The sequence below is a fragment of the Plecotus auritus genome, assembly GCF_963455305.1.
Source record: "Plecotus auritus genome assembly, chromosome: 8".
NCBI classification, from domain to species: Eukaryota; Metazoa; Chordata; class Mammalia; order Chiroptera; family Vespertilionidae; genus Plecotus; species Plecotus auritus.
In genome coordinates, this window is record NC_137782.1 from 173,447,054 (window position 1) to 173,462,538 (window position 15,485).

At 63.9% G+C, this 15,485-nt stretch overlaps 1 protein-coding gene across 4 annotated transcripts in view; it reads right to left on the reverse strand.

Annotated features, from left to right (window-relative positions):
- The window catches only part of HPCAL1 (hippocalcin like 1), an 80,292-nt gene that overhangs the window by 20,479 nt on the left and 44,328 nt on the right, over positions 1 to 15,485 (reverse strand). The window lies entirely within an intron of this gene.

Sequence of the window (15,485 nt, forward strand, 5' to 3'; positions counted from 1 at the left end):
AACATCGCTGAGTGCTGGGCGCCTGCGGCCACTGTCTGACCCTCGGCATCACTGTAAGGGCCCTGGCACAGGGCGGGGCACAGGGGCATCCACCCAGCTGTGGCCCCACATGCAACGAACGACCAGAAGGCATCACCACCAGCATGCTCAGTGACCGGCTCAGTGACGGGAGAGCACCGGTCGCCAGGCGGACACCTTCTACCCCGGACCATCCCGCCTCCCTAGACGTACATCACTCTGGTTCAGTTTCCCATCTGCGACAAAGCAGGGGGTGCCCTGCATCCCCTAGAAGGAAGCCGGCAGGCGGAACACCAGGACGCCAGGCCTCCTCGCCAGAGGGAGGAGGGGCCGCCATCCCGGAGGCCCCGAGGGCCCTGGCTCCCAGGCTGCTTGGGACGGGCCATTAACTCGAATTGCAAATCCCCCCCTGGCTCTGCCGCTAAGCCACAGGGGCTCCCGCCGCCAGCCTCCCCGTCACAGATAAAGATTACAGTCATGGCATCAAGTAGCAGAAGTCATTATGCAGAAATAATTATGCTGAGTTATAGCTGGTTGCTCCCGATGTCTGTCACACAGCAAGCTGGGGTGATTCAAACAGATCTGCGGGCGCCTGGGGGCTCTCTGGGAGAGCCCCCCCTTTCTCCCCAGCACTTGGGGGAGGAGATGTAAGAGACAAGTCACACCCCCAAAGTCACCCCGTAGGGGCCCTGCCCTGGACCCGCCTTGGAGGCCCACTTCACACATCATTTTCTCCCAGGGGCCCTTCCTTCACCCGCCACCCCCAGGCCTTTGTTTATGTCAGGCCTAAGGCACCTTCCTCTCTCAGGTTTGGGGTCTCTGTACTTCCATCCCAGCACAGAGCAGGGCCCCGGGAGAGCAGGGCAGGAGCATAGGGGGCGGGCTGTGTGGCCGACTGCCCGGGTCCAAATCCTGGCTCCATTATTTCCTAGCTGTGTGACCCAGCTCATTATATTTCACTTCCTAGCACACAAAATGGAGATGTTCATCCTGCCTAGTTCATCGAGTTCTTGTAAAAGATTAAATGAGCTCATGCACAAAAAAGTGCTTGGCACATCCAACTCAATAAATGTCAGCAAGGACGGAAAACAGAGGCAGGCCTCCAGGGCGCTGTGGGCGTCTGAGCCCACCCGAGAGACGCAACAGGCAATCCACAATAAAGAAACACAGCTGATGCCCGGCCCGCGGGGCTCAGGGGCTGAGCATCGACCTGTGAACCAGAAGGTCACGGTTCGATTCCCGGTCAGGGCACATGCCCGGGTGGCGGGCTCGATCCCCAGTAGGGCGCGTGCAGGAGGCAGCTGATCCATGATCCTCTCTCATCATGGATGTTTCTCTCTCTCCCTCTTCCTTCCTCGCTGAAATCAATAAAATATCTATTTAAAAATACATATATATTTTTTAAAAAAACAACAACAACCTAAGACTGTAAGAACTCTTAGAAGGAAGCAGGGACAAATCTGCACGGCCTTGGATTTGGCAGCGGATTCTTAGGGCTGACACCAAAAGCCCCAACAACCAAAGAGAAGGTAAGTTGAACTTCGTTAAAATTTAAAACTTACGCTTCAAAGAACACAGTCAAGAATATGAAAACACAAATACAAAATGGGTGAAAAATATTATCTAATAAGGGGCTTGTATCTAGAATATACTATATAAAGGACGCTTTATATATATGTATATATATATATATATATATATATATATATATTTAATTGATTTCAGAGAGGAAAGGAGAGGGAGGAGAGATAGAAGCATCAATGATGAGAGAGGATCATTTATTGGCTACCTCCTGCACGCCCCCTACGGGGGATCGAGCCTGCCACCCAGGCACGTGCCCTGACCGGAATCAAACCGTGACCCTTCAGTCCGCAGGCCGACACTCTAGCCACTGAGCCAAACCAGCTAGGGTAAGAACTCTTATGATTCGATGGAAAGACAACCCGATTAAAAAATGGTCGAAGGACTTAAAGAGATATTTTTCTAGCCCTGACCGGTGTGGCTCAGTGGATAGAGCGTCGGCCTGCGGACTGAAGGGTCCCGGGTTCGATTCCGGTCAAGGGCATGTACCTTGGTTGCGGGCACATCCCCAGTAGGGGGTGTGCAGGAGGCAGCTGATCGATGTTTCTCTCTCATCGATGTTTCTAACTCTCTCTCCCTCTTCCCTTCCTCTCTGTAAAAAATCAATAAAATATATATATTTTTAAAAAAGAGATATTTTTCTAAAGAAGATCCACGATAGAGCCAATAAGCCCATGAAAAGACGCTCGGCACCACTCGTTATCAGAGAAATGCAAGTCAAAACCACGAGACCCCGCCTGGCACCCACTGGGATTCCTGGCGTCAGAAAGCTAGGCCCACACGCGAGCTGGCGAGGATGCGGGAGACGGGGCCTGCCGGCACTGCCGCTGGGGATCTCACGCTGCCGCCGCTTCGGAAAACAGCCTGGCGCTCCTTCCATCACCAAACCGGCAGTCACCACACAGCCCACACACTCCACTCCGAGGTGCACCCCAGAGGAATGAAACCACGTGTCCACGCCAGAGCCTGGACGCAACGCTCACAGCAGCAGCAGCTTGGTCACCAAAGGGCGGACACACACCTGGTGTCCACCAGCAGACGGGGGGATAAGCAACAGGTGGTCTATGCGCACGGGGGCTATTGCCACTCAGCTGCACGCAGGCACCAGGCGCTGGCCAAGCGGCCGCGTAGCCGGGCCTAGGACACACCGAGTGAAGAAGCCAGACCCAGCAGGACAAGCACGGGCCGGCCGGTGTGGCTCCGTGGCTGAGCGTCGACCTAGGAACCAGGAGGTCTGAAGTCAATAAAAAAAAATATGTATTTCTTAAAAAAGGACCAAAACTGTATGATTCCATTACCTAAAACATCCAGAATAGGAAATCTGGAGAGACAGGCAGTAGATTCGTGGTTTCTCGGGCTGGGAGGATGGGGGGGTGGGGGACGGGAGGTGACAGCTTTCCTTGGGGGTGATGGACGTCATCCAGACTTGACGAGCGATGGGGCCACACGTGTGTGATGAACTGACCACCGCGCCCTCGCTGACCGTGTGGATTGTATGGAATGTGAATTCCACCTCTATAAAGTCGTTTTTAAGAAGGAATCCTCGCCGATGCTCTTGAACAGCCGTGGGCAAACGACGGCCCGCGGGCCGGATCCGGCGGTTCTATCCGGTTCTCTTGCTCTCCCCTCCGCTCCTTTACTTTGAATTTATATCAGTTCACACAAACACTCCATCCATGCTTTTGTTCCGGCCCTCCGGTCCAGTTTAAGAACCCCTTGTGGCCCTCGAGTCAAAAAGTTTGCCCACCCCTGCTCTTGAATGTCTCCATCCCAGAGGCCAGAGGGGCAAAGAGCGGGGTCACAGGTGCCGGGAGGCAGACCGCAGGGTTTCCCAGGGCTGCCGCCAGGGGCCGTCCGGGCATCAGCTGTCATCGCCCCAGGCGGCCTAGAGAACCCGGCAGCCTCCAGTCCAGGGGCAGCATGGCCAGGTGGGTGCCGATGTCAGGGTGGGCTCTCGGGATCGCTCCGCATCCCGGGGGCGAGGGGCCGTCCCTCGGTGTCACTCTCAGTCGGGTCCCTAAGGAGCTTCCGTGGACCTTCGGCTCATTCCGGGCCCTGCAGTCGCCCCCTAATCTGGGGCCAGGTCCTCCTCCCGAGGCGCCGGCCTGGGGGACCGGTGCCCGCGGCCCTCGCTGCCAGCCCGGGGAGGCACCGGGAACGCGTCCTCTTCTACGGCTGGGCGCCTCCTGGTGCCAGGCACAGGCTTCCCGCACGGACTGGCGGCGGGAACCCCAACGCCCCTCCTGCCGCGCACACCAGGGCGCACGCCTGCTCGCGAGCTGACCGACCGACCGACCGACCGACCGACCGCTTTAGTACTTCCTGCAGCCCCACTGACTCAGGAAGCCGGGCGCCCGAGGGAGAGGATGGAGCGGGTCCGGGGTCGGAGACGCCTGGTTTGGGGATCAGGGCGTCTCGGGGGGGCTGCGGCCGAGGATGGCTGATCCCACCGCGGTCCCCATGGAGACGGCGGCCGGCGGGACGCTCTCACACGGACGTCCGCACCAGGGCCGCTCTCCGCAGCGGCCTTTGCTCCCGCCGCCCAGTTCCAGGACCGAGGGAGGGGCTGCGTGTCCTGCGTGTCGCGGGGCGTGGGGTCCGGGCTGGGAAGAGCCACAGGGCACCGTGTGGACGCCAAGAGGGAAGGTGAGAGCGCACGGCTGCGGCGTCACGAAGGGGGCACGCTGGGCCATGGCCAGCCCTCGGGTCCCCCGGGCACTGGGCGCCGGCCACCACACGCCCGATGCCCACGCAGTGCAGGCCTTCTGTCGCTCCCACGTCCACTCCCAGGGCCAGCGTATTCGAGCTCCCGTCGCCAAACCAAGGGACCTGCCATCTCCACCCGTCGGCACAACTGTTGGGCCCGTTGGCTAAAGATGACCCCCCTGCCCCCACGACCCAGAATTCAACTCCTTGATCTGCGCCCAACAGACGCAGGGACCCATGTCCACCAACGCCGCGTGCAAGGATGCGTATGGCCGCACGGCTGGGGACAGCCCCACGGGGAACTGTCCCGATGTCCGTCTGCAGCATCCGTCCAGGGGGCGGCCTCCACACCCGAGGCGGCCTCGGTGCGATCCATGCACAAGAGAACGAAACCAGGAAAGCGGGCGCGTGGCGAGGAGGGCGAGGCGGCGGCCGCCCGGGGGGGGGGGGGGGTGGGCAGCGACGAGGAAGGGCTGTGGGCCTCTGGTGCGGGTTCGAGGTCTGCACATTTTGTGAGAATGTAACAAGCTGAACACGTGTAACGTGTGCACTTCAACGCACTCAAGTTCAACATCAACCAGAAATTAGGACCGTGAGGCATCCGCCCCGTCCCCGCCCACCCGGCTGCCGGCGGAGGACGGTGGGACGGAGCCCGGGTGCTCGGTGAAGCCCAGCCCTTGTGAAGGGAGCGGGGACCAGAGTGGACACCCGGACTCCGTGGCAACCTGCTGAAAACAGGCGTCCGAGGCGGGAGGTGAAGGTGGGCGTCCGGGGCCTGGGAGGGGGTGAAGATGGGCATCTGGGGCCTGGGAGGGGGTGAAGGTGGGCATCTGGGGCTGGGGAGGGTGAAGGTGGGCGTCCGGGGTGGGCGGGGGGGTGAAGGTGGGCGTCCGGGGCGGGCGGGGGGGTGAAGGTGGGTGTCCAGGGCCTGGGAGGGGGTGAGGGTGGGCATCTGGGGCTGGGGAGGGTGAAGGTGGGCGTCCGGGGCGGGTGGGGGGGTGAAGGTGGGCGTCCAGGGCCTGGGGGTGAAGGTGAGGGGCCGGGGAGATAAAGTGGGTGTCCAAGGTCAGGGGGGGGGATGAAGGTGGGCACCCAGGGCCGGGGGGATGAAGGTGGGTGTCTGGGGTCGGGGGGGTGGAGGGGGTGAAGGTGGGTGTCCGGGGTGGGGGGTGTGAAAGTGGGCGTCCGGGGCCTGGGAGGGGGTGAGGTTGGGGGGCCGGGGAGATAAAGTGGGTGTCCAAGGTCGGGGGGGTGAAGGTGGAGGGGCTGGGGCGGGGGGGCGGTGAAGGCTCTCCTGCCTGAACCCCTTTCTCAGGAGCCACAGCCGGAGCCCAGCTGCCTATCGGGGATGAAGGGATGTCGTCTGAAAACAGATAAATTATTCATTCCCCACAAATGAGCAGCAGCCGCTTCCTGCTTCCCGCTTCCCGCACCGGCTGCCGCACCACCAACACCCAAAGGCGCGGTGAATCCTATGAGCCACACGCTTGGGGGCGGGGGGGGGCAGACACGGGGTCCGCCATCGCCTTCCGCGGACAGCGCTGGCCTGACCTGCCCCCCTGCTCGCGCCCTGCATCGCAGGAACCAGCACAGTGTCCGATGGAAAATCACAGCCGGCCGGCAGCGGTGGGGAGACGGCTCGAGCCGAGCACGTGTACCCCGAAAGGCTCGCTCCCCAGGAGCCGCCCTTCACTGGCAGCCTCCCTCGTGCTCCCTCCAGGGTCGAATCCCCTTCCAGGTCAGGGACGCAAGCCTGGCGCCGGGGACACTGCGTGTCTGGCGGTGCCCGGAGCGGAGGTCACCGGGAGGAAGGGCTCAGGCCTAGGGTCACCCCGATCAATCCCAGCTCGGCTGGCTCCACAGCGGGCAGCCCAGGTCAGCGTCTGGGCCTCTCCGACGGGTCTGTCTGCTTTTTAATGTATTTTTATTGAAGTCAGAGAGGAAGGTAGAGGGAGAAGGAGAGAGAGAAACATCCGTGATGAGAGAGAATCATGGACTGGCTGCCTCCTGCACGCCCCACACTGGGGATGGAGCCCACAACCCGGGCCTGTGCCCTGACCGGGAATGGAACCGTGACCTCCTGGTTCAGAGGTCAATGCTCAACCCCTGAGCCCCGCCGGCCGGGCACGCTTTGCCTTTGAATGAAACACGGGTGCGCGCCTCCCTGCACTCCTGGAGGGCAGCCTGGTTCAGAGCCACCCTCTCTGCCCTCAGCACGGCTGCTGGGCGGCAGCTCCGAGGCAGGAAAGGGTCCCTATGCCAGCACCCTGCGCCCCACAAGGCTGACGAGAAGCGGCTCCTCCCTGCAGCCCTGCAAGAAGCGAGAACCGCCGGGGGGGGGGGGGGGGGGCGGTCACGAGTCAACATGACACGCAGGCCAGCGCGGCCAGGGGCGACGGGAGACGCGCCTGCGTGGGGAGGCCACAGGCGGCGACGTCTTCATTTCATTTTGGTTTTTTTTGCCCGTATCTTGCCAGCGTTCCGATGGGATGTTGTGTAACTCTGCTGATTGAACGCGTGCCTTGGCAGCCTTGTCCCCGGGCCCTGGCACTGCCCCACTGACCTGAGGACACGGCCGGTGGCTCAGGGGAAGACCCAGGTCACCCTGAAGGAAGGAAGGAGGGGGGACCTGAGGGCAGGGGCAGGCCAGCCAACCGGGCCGGCCCCCCAAGCTCCTGGGACACCAGTCAGGAGACGGGGGGCTTCAGGCCTGTCCACTGGGTCTCCTAGAGGCCCAGGGGGACTCGGACCTCGAGGAGAAAAGCACACACAGTCCACTCGGCAGGAGCCCAGGCGGGGGGGGGGGGGGAGGACTAGGAGTCCCCAAGGGCCCCTGGTCTGAAGGTTCAACCGGATAAGCTCCTTGGGGACCAAATGGGGAGGGGTCGCACGTGCCGGTGGGCCTGCCACCGAGTGAGGTCACCACAAACCCCTGCGATGCTGCTGGCGGGCCAGGGCTCCCCGCTCCCCCAGGGCCGGCCTGGAGGCTGAGGGCCAGGCGGGGAGAAAGTCCACATCTCAAAGCTGGGGGCGGGCGGGGGTCTGAGTGAGCAGGGGCCTCAGGTCCCCAGCACGGCCCCCAGCCTGGAGCCTGGGACACGGCGGGAAGACTGAGGACCACCCCCCACGCACACACACACCCCAGAATAAAGGCACCCTCTGTCCTTGGCTTAGAAGTCAGAATCGGAAAACCCACCGATGCCGGGATGTGGTTCTGACGCACCCACACCGGCTCCGCTCGGACCCAATCTCCAGCTTCTAGGCGCAGCCCTGTCCCTTGTCACTTTACGTTTTCATTTTCCTGTTAACAAGCCCGATGATAATGAGGACGGTTGAAGGCCTCCCCCGCCTCGTGCAGAAGCAGCGCGGGGAGTGGGGGAGCTGCCGGAGGCCCGGCCGGCCGGCCTCTCCAACCTGGCCTCGGTCTCCCCGACTCTCGTTCCAGTCGGGGGACCTTCCCCACCTGCCTACCGCGCCACCACAGGCCACTCTCCTGCCCAGAGTCCCCTCGGCGCTCAGGCCTGGCAGCAGCTGTCGCTCTGAGCTGCGATGTCACACCGTCCAAGACCTGCTGACCTGCTGACCGGGAGGTCAGGCCCACCTGAGGGAGAGGGCGACACCCCCTTTCCGGGAGCACTGATCCGTCCGCTCCGGGGGGCACTGAAGGGACGGGGTGGGTAGAGGCCCCCCCACCTCAGGTGTGACCGCCAGGGCCCGGCCGTGGGGACTTCCTGGCAGGGCGAGGCCAGGTGTCCCCCGCTGCCCCGCGGCCTCCCGAGATGACAGGGCGGCCTTAGGGGGTCCGAGGCCCCGGAAAGGAAGAGGCCGAGGGAAAGCCGGGCCCGGAGACAAGGGCCAGTCCCCGCCCCGCTGACCCCTCCCCGCAGCCAGGATGCCGGGAGGGCTGCGGGCGGGGGGTGGGGGGCGGGGGGCCGCTCCAGGCTTCCGGCCGGGACCACGGTGCCTGCACCCACCGGGAGCTCCCGGGCCTCTGAGCACAGGAGGCACCGCGTTCAGAGGACACGGAGCCGCGGGGGAACGGGTGGCGGGTTCGCTAAGAAGCCCTTTGCAGAGGAGTGGCCCCGGGTCAGGCCCGGGCGGGTATGGCCCAGCTCCGCCTGCGGGCCCAGCACCGGGGCCGGCGGGTAGTCAGACGTTCCCTCCAAGCCTGCAGCCAGCCAGACTCAGACCTCAACCCTGCAGACACCCCGCTGCCGGCCCGCCGGCCCGCCCACCGCCCCACGGCATCTCACAGGCACCAGCTCCTGGGCTCCCCACAGGCCGGGGCAGCCCCGCAATAGGTCCAATTCAGTGACGGCCTCAGGGGGGCTCCGAGGCCGCAGCGGCAACTGGAGCCCGTCCTCCCCCGACGGGGCTGCTGCCTGCGTGCGAGCCTGGCCCAAGGACCCCGGGGTCTTCACCAGCAGAGAGGCTCCGGCTGCTCCCTTTGGGGGCGCTGAGTCACACCCCCTGGCAGGCTCCTGTGTCCGCGACAGGCTAGCGCTGGTGGTCACCCCCCTGTCCGGAGCCTGAGCTCAGCGTCCAGGCGTCACAGGCCAGCTGTCCGAGGGCCACCCCTCCCTGCTCCTGGGCGCCTCCCCCTGCCAGCGCCCACCCACCGCTCCTCCGAGAGACAGCCCAGGGCTGCCCGCGGACCACAGAGGGGACCCATTCACAAAACAGGCCAGAACCGAGCCGGGCCACACCCCTAACCCCAGGCCCCAGGCCCCCTCCCCGGTTCCATACATGCGCTGTGGGCTCACGTGGGCACACCCATGCTGCCCGCCCTCCGCCACACCACACCCTCCTGTAGAACTGCAGGGCCCGGCTGGGAGGACCGGGCTGGGAGGACCAGCTGGAGGCCGAGAGTGGGAGCAGTCACTGCCGAGGGAAGGAGCCCCAGGAGAGCAGGGACCTCGTCAATTGGGCTGTCCCCTCGTCCACTGGGCTGTCCCCTCGTCCACTGGGCTGTCCCCTCGTCCACTGGGCTGTCCCCTCATTAAATGGGCTGTCCCTCGTCCACTGGGCTGTTCCCTCGTCCACTGGGCTGTCCCCTCGTCCACTGGGCTGTCCCCTCGTCCACTGGGCTGTCCCCTCGTCCACGGGGCTGTCCCCTCGTCCACTGGGCTGTCCCCTCATTAACTGGGCTGTCCCCTCATTAACTGGGCTGTCCCCTCATTAACTGGGCTGTCCCCTCATTAACTGGGCTGTCCCCTCGTCCACTGGGCTGTCCCGTCCACTGGGCTGTTCCCTCATTAACTGGGCTGTCCCCTCGTCCACTGGGCTGTCCCCTCGTCCACTGGGCTGTCCCCTCGTCCACGGGGCTGTCCCCTCGTCCACTGGGCTGTCCCCTCATTAACTGGGCTGTCCCCTCATTAACTGGGCTGTCCCCTCATTAACTGGGCTGTCCCCTCGTCCACTGGGCTGTCCCGTCCACTGGGCTGTTCCCTCATTAACTGGGCTGTCCCCTCGTCCACTGGGCTGTCCCGTCCACTGGGCTGTTCCCTCTTTAACTGGGCTGTCCCCTCGTCCACTGGGCTGTCCCGTCCACTGGGCTGTTCCCTCATTAACTGGGCTGTCCCCTCGTCCACTGGGCTGTCCTGTCCACTGGGCTGTTCCCTCATTAACTGGGCTGTCCCCTCGTCCACTGGGCTGCCCCCTCGTCCACTGGGCTGTCCCCTCGTCCACTGGGCTGTCCCCTCGTCCGCTGGGCTGTCCCCTCGTCAACTGGGCTGTCCCCTCGTCAACTGGCTGTCCCCTCATCCACTGGGCTGTCCCGTCCACTGGGCTGTTCCCTCATTAACTGGGCTGTCCCCTCGTCTACTGGGCTGTCCCGTCCACTGGGCTGTTCCCTCATTAACTGGGCTGTCCCCTCATCCACTGGGCTGTTCCCTCATTAACTGGGCTGTCCCCTCGTCCACTGGGCTGTCCCGTCCACTGGGCTGTCCCCTCGTCCACTGGGCTGCCCCCTCGTCCACTGGGCTGCCCCCTCGTCCACTGGGCTGTCCCCTCGTCCACTGGGCTGCCCCCTCGTCCACTGGGCTGTCCCCTCGTCCACTGGGCTGTCCCCTCGTCCACTGGGCTGTCCCCTCGTCCACTGGGCTGTTCCCTCATTAACTGGGCTGTCCCCTCGTCCACTGGGCTGTCCCCTCGTCCACTGGGCTGTTCCCTCGTCAACTGGGCTGTTCCCTCGTCTACTGGGCTGTCCCCTCGTCTACTGGGCTGTCCCCTCGTCCACTGGGCTGTCCCCTCGTCAACTGGGCTGTTCCCTCGTCTACTGGGCTGTCCCCTCGTCTACTGGGCTGTCCACTTGTCTACTGGGCTGTCCCCTCATCCACTGGGCTGTCCCCTCGTCCACTGGGCTGTCCCCTCGTCTACTGGGCTGTCCCCTCGTCTACTGGGCTGTCCCCTCGTCTACTGGGCTGTCCCCTCATCCACTGGGCTGTCCCCTCGTCTACTGGGCTGCCTCCCCGGCCCCACGCCTTGGGGTCCCACTTGGGCAGAATGCAGAACACAGCCTGAGGCCCGCCACCCGGGCCCTGGCCCACGGTGGCTTGCAGATAAGTGGAGGCGCACGCGGAGATAAGGGCTATATATAGCAGGGAGCCGGGCCTCCCACAATGTCAAGCACGTTTCACGCAGCGAAAAGGTTTCAAGGACACACTGGGGTGGCCGAATGAGGCCAGAGCCGCTTCCTTCTTCAAAACCCTAAGCTGAACGCCTCCAAGGGTAACGAGTCCCGTCCTGGTTGAATCCGGGCTCCTTTAGCTCATCCAAAGGCCGCATGTTCATCGCTATCTGACTAAACGGGGAGTCGGGGACAGGGCCCCACAAAGCTGGCTGGCTCACCGCCACCTCCTCCAGGGAGGCCTCGGGCCGCTCCCAGGCTCCACGACACCAGCTGTCACCCCAGCCCCGGCAGAGCCTCCGCGAGAGCCCCTCCCTCTGCCCTGGAGCCCAGGGGTGGGGTGGGTCCCCCCGTTCTTGGACTCGCTCCTGGCACCAGGAGGGGGCTTACAAGGCTTGTCAAACGGAACTGAACTATGAGGCAAGCGGGAGGCCACGGGCACGTGTATCTCCTTAAAACACCACCGACAAAAGCAGGTCTTATCAACCGACTACCTGCCTCGGTGCAGGTCGGATTCCCGTTCCTCCGAGCCTTTAGACAGGAACGTGGCGGCCCTCACACAGCCGGGCCCGGTGTCGGGTGGGACGCAAAACCCAAGGCCCCGTGCGGGCCTAGACCTGCTGCAGCTTCACCCCCACACGCGATCACCCCAGAGCAGAGTCTAGCTGGCCTCCTCCTCCAGCGGACCTCGCAGGGGTGGGTGAGGGCAGGGCCAGGCGGGCAGGGGGGTGGGTGAGGGCAGGGCCAGGCAGGCAGGGGGGTGGGTGAGGGCAGGGCCAGGCGGGCAGGGGGGTGGGTGAGGGCAGGGCCAGGCGGGCAGGGGGGTGGGTGAGGGCAGGGCCAGGCGGGCAGGGGGGTGGGTGAGGGCAGGGCCAGGCGGGCAGGGGGGTGGGTGAGGGCAGGGCCAGGCGGGCAGGGGGGTGGGTGAGGGCAGGGCCAGGCGGGCAGGGGGGTGGGTGAGGGCAGGGCCAGGCGGGCAGGGGGGTGGGTGAGGGCAGGGCCAGGCGGGCAGGGGGCTGAGCACCTTCTTTCTGCATGAAATCATCTCCCTGAGGATCCTCAGGCGAGAGCTCACCTCCTAGGGTAGCGGGTGGCAGGCACCGGGGCTTACACCTGCCTCATCTCAGTGCTGGGGAGCACAGCTCCCGCTTCCTACAGCAGCAGACAGCTCCCCAACCCCCGGGGCCGCCTCCAGGCAGAAGCACAGGATACACAAGGCAAGCAGCCCCCTCGCCCCGACCCAGCTCGGCCCCAGGGACTGGGGAGCAGGAAGGCAGCGCCCTGCAGGGCTGAGAGGCATCCTGAGGCCCTGAGATTCTCCTGAGACTGTGGCCCCCAAACCCGGAGAGACTGTCCCCTGGGGAGAGGAAAGAGCAGCTGGCGCGGGGCTGCTGAGGCCGCGAAGCGTGACCCCGAGGAAACAACCCTGGCGGGAAGGCTGGGACACGGAGTCGGCACGGAGTTAGTTCCGTGGCTTCCGGAAGCCGCAGGAGACGGCTCCCCCTTCCCGGCCCCAGGAGCTGAGGGAAGAGCCCCCTGGGCAGCCTCCGTCATCCTTGGGTCCAGGGAAGAGCCGGTGGCGCCAGCTCGGGGACATGCTCTGGGGAGAATCCAGCCCTCAGACTTTCGTCGGCCGCCTCTCCCCACGCGGGACAGATGCTGGCTAAGAAATGAGGCCAGTTGTGGCAATGACTTCCAGCAGACATAATCGAATTACCCAGTTCTGAATTCTGCGAGCACCGAGCGCTGTAATGCGATTCCTGAAATGTCATTTGGAGCCGCTGGTGCAGGCGGCGAGCCGCTCAGTAAACACATCATCATTCAAACCCGTCACACCCGCTGACCCCGAGCCCTGTGCCCGGCGCTGGCCTGAGGCTGGCCACGCAGGCGAGGACTCCACGGCCAAGGACGCGGTCCAGGGGAGGCAGCGAGGAGTAAACACTGACCGGGCCCGGGAGGTGAAGGCTGGGAAGGGTGAGGGCCGCCGAGCTCGAGGGAGGAGCGCTCACGGCGCCTGGGGGGTCAGAGGCTCCCAGGGAGCCCACAGGCGTCTCAACGCGCCACTGACCGCTCGGCTAAATGCCAGGCCTGCGCTGAGCCCTGGGCACGGAGGGGCGAGCTTTAGTCTAGTGCAGTGGTCGGCAAACTGCGGCTCTGTTGACTAATGAGTTTGCCGACCACTGACCTAGACTCTGGATTCCAATAATTACAGGCTGTTGTTGTTCCTTGTGAGTAAGCCCCTATCCCAGTGGTCGGCAAACTCATTAGTCAACAGAGCGGCAAACCGCGGCTCGTGAGACGCATGTGGCTTGTGAGCCGCAGTTTGCCAACCACTGGTCTAGTGAATGCGCACCTGTGGGCACATACAAATGACACACACGTGCACACGACGTACCCTGACACAAATGCATGTGCGCACACAGACACACAGACACACACATACATAAACACATGTGTGCACCCATAAACACAAGGGCATCCATATACACATGTGCATAGAGACACACACAAATGTGCACACAAACACACATGTGTGTCCATACACACAAGGGCATCCATGTACACGCATGCATGTGTGCACCCGGACACGCACATGTGTATGTGCATATGTGCACACACAGAGTCCCAGCTGTGCAGCAGAGATTGGGGGGGGCAGAGGACGGCCGGGCCCCAGCGCCGCAGCCTGGCTGCCTGCTCCAGCGTCGGAAAGGGGATCCCGCGGGTGCAGATAAGCACCGGACGGGTGTGTCCCTGGCCAGGCTGCCAGCGGGCAGGGCGTTACAAGAGAACATGGCGAAGGCCTCGCCTCCCCTCCCCGCGGCTCACCTTTCCTTCCTGCAGGAGCGTGGCTCACTTAGTGAGGAGACGGAGGCCCCAGAAGCGACCCTCTCCTGTCCTCCCACCCCGGGCGCCGGGCCGCACTCCCCAGTGTCTCCCCGCAGACGTGAACCCCTCTGGGGAGCGGGACCCGGGGCACTCGAAGCCCTGCCTGTTGTCACCCTCCCCTCCCCCAGGTGCTGGCCCCACCTGTTGGCCCCATGGGCCCGCCCAGCCACCTGCCACGGCTCCTCCCCCTGCCTGGTCCTCCCAACCCGTGGCGGCCACCTCCCTCCCAGGCCACCGCGGGCACGGTGCCAGCCTGCTCTTCTCCCCGGGCGGCACCCAGCCAGAGCTCACCCAAGGCAGTGGCAGCAGAGGCCCTGACCTGCCACCACCAGCTGGGTGACCTGGAGCACATGATGTCCCCGCTCTGAGCCTCTGTTTCCTCGTCACAAGAGAGGCGACACCCCGTTCCTGGGGTTCTCGTGAGGATCAAATGAGCCAGCATACAGGGGAGCAGGTGGCAAGCTCTCAGAGCAATGAGGGGTGAACGGGTCTATCAAAGGTCAGTCGCCGTAAGAGAAACGCCGGCCTCCGGGGTGACAGTGTAGTAGGTACAACACGAGGGGGCCTTGGCATGACGTGAGGCATGACGGACAGAGCGGAGGAGACCCGTTCACCGGCTGGTGACTCGACCCATCATCTCAAGCCCCCGGACATGACTGGGCTCACACACCACCGCCGAGAGGCCAGACCCCAAAGCTGGGGCCGGTCACGACCCTTTGCTGGGAGTGCTCCCTGCCAATCACTGGAAGGCAATTAGGGAGACATTCCCTACAACGGCCTGAGAGAAGCAACCGTGCTCCGGGGGTCCCCACGCCGGCTCCCCAGGGCAGTCCCCCCCACGCTGAGGGTTATGGGAACAGCGTGCCCGGCCCACAGCTGCCCACCTCCCTCCCCTGCACCCGGGCACATGGAGAGATCTGCTGTAATGAAAAGTGCATCTAAGAAAGTTGGGGCTCAGTGGTTGAGCATTGACCTATGAACCAGGAGGTCACGGTTTGATTCCCGGTCAGGGCACAGGCCCAGGTTGTGGGCTCGATCCCCAGTGGGGGTGCAGGAGGTAGCCGATCCGTGATTCTCTCTCATCATTGATGTGTCTATCTCTCTCCCTCTCCCTTCCTCTCTGAAATCAATAAAAATGTATTTTTAAAAAAATGCAAGGCTGGAAAGGAAGGAAGAAAAGAAGGGCGGGAGGGAAGGAGAGAGGGAGGGGAGAGGACCCCAAGGAACCTTCTGGAATGTGCACGGGGCTGGGCCCTCGTGTCAGGAAGGCGGCTGCTGTCCTGTCGCAGGGATTTGTTCTCCAAAGGAGAGTCCAAAAGGGTCCGCGTGGTTGGGTTTTGCTTCCATCTCTCAGCCTCGCAGCGGACACGCAGGGACCCGTGCACGAGTCTCTCATGAAAGGGGCGCCGGTCACCTCCGCCCTCGGCCGGCCCCGAGTCCTGGCAGCAAACGGCCAGCGTCCCGGACCAGGCTCTGCCCCCGGAACCCGTCCACCCAGCACCTCAGCGCAGCCCCTTCCAGGGACGCCGTGCGGTTGGGGGTTGGGGGATCCCCCTCCAGCCACGCGCTCTGCAAGGCCCTGCCTGCCTCTGGGACCAGCACCCCAACCCGAGCTCTGGGGGCACGTCAGCCTGAGAATGAAATGAACAAACAAATGAAGAGGGAA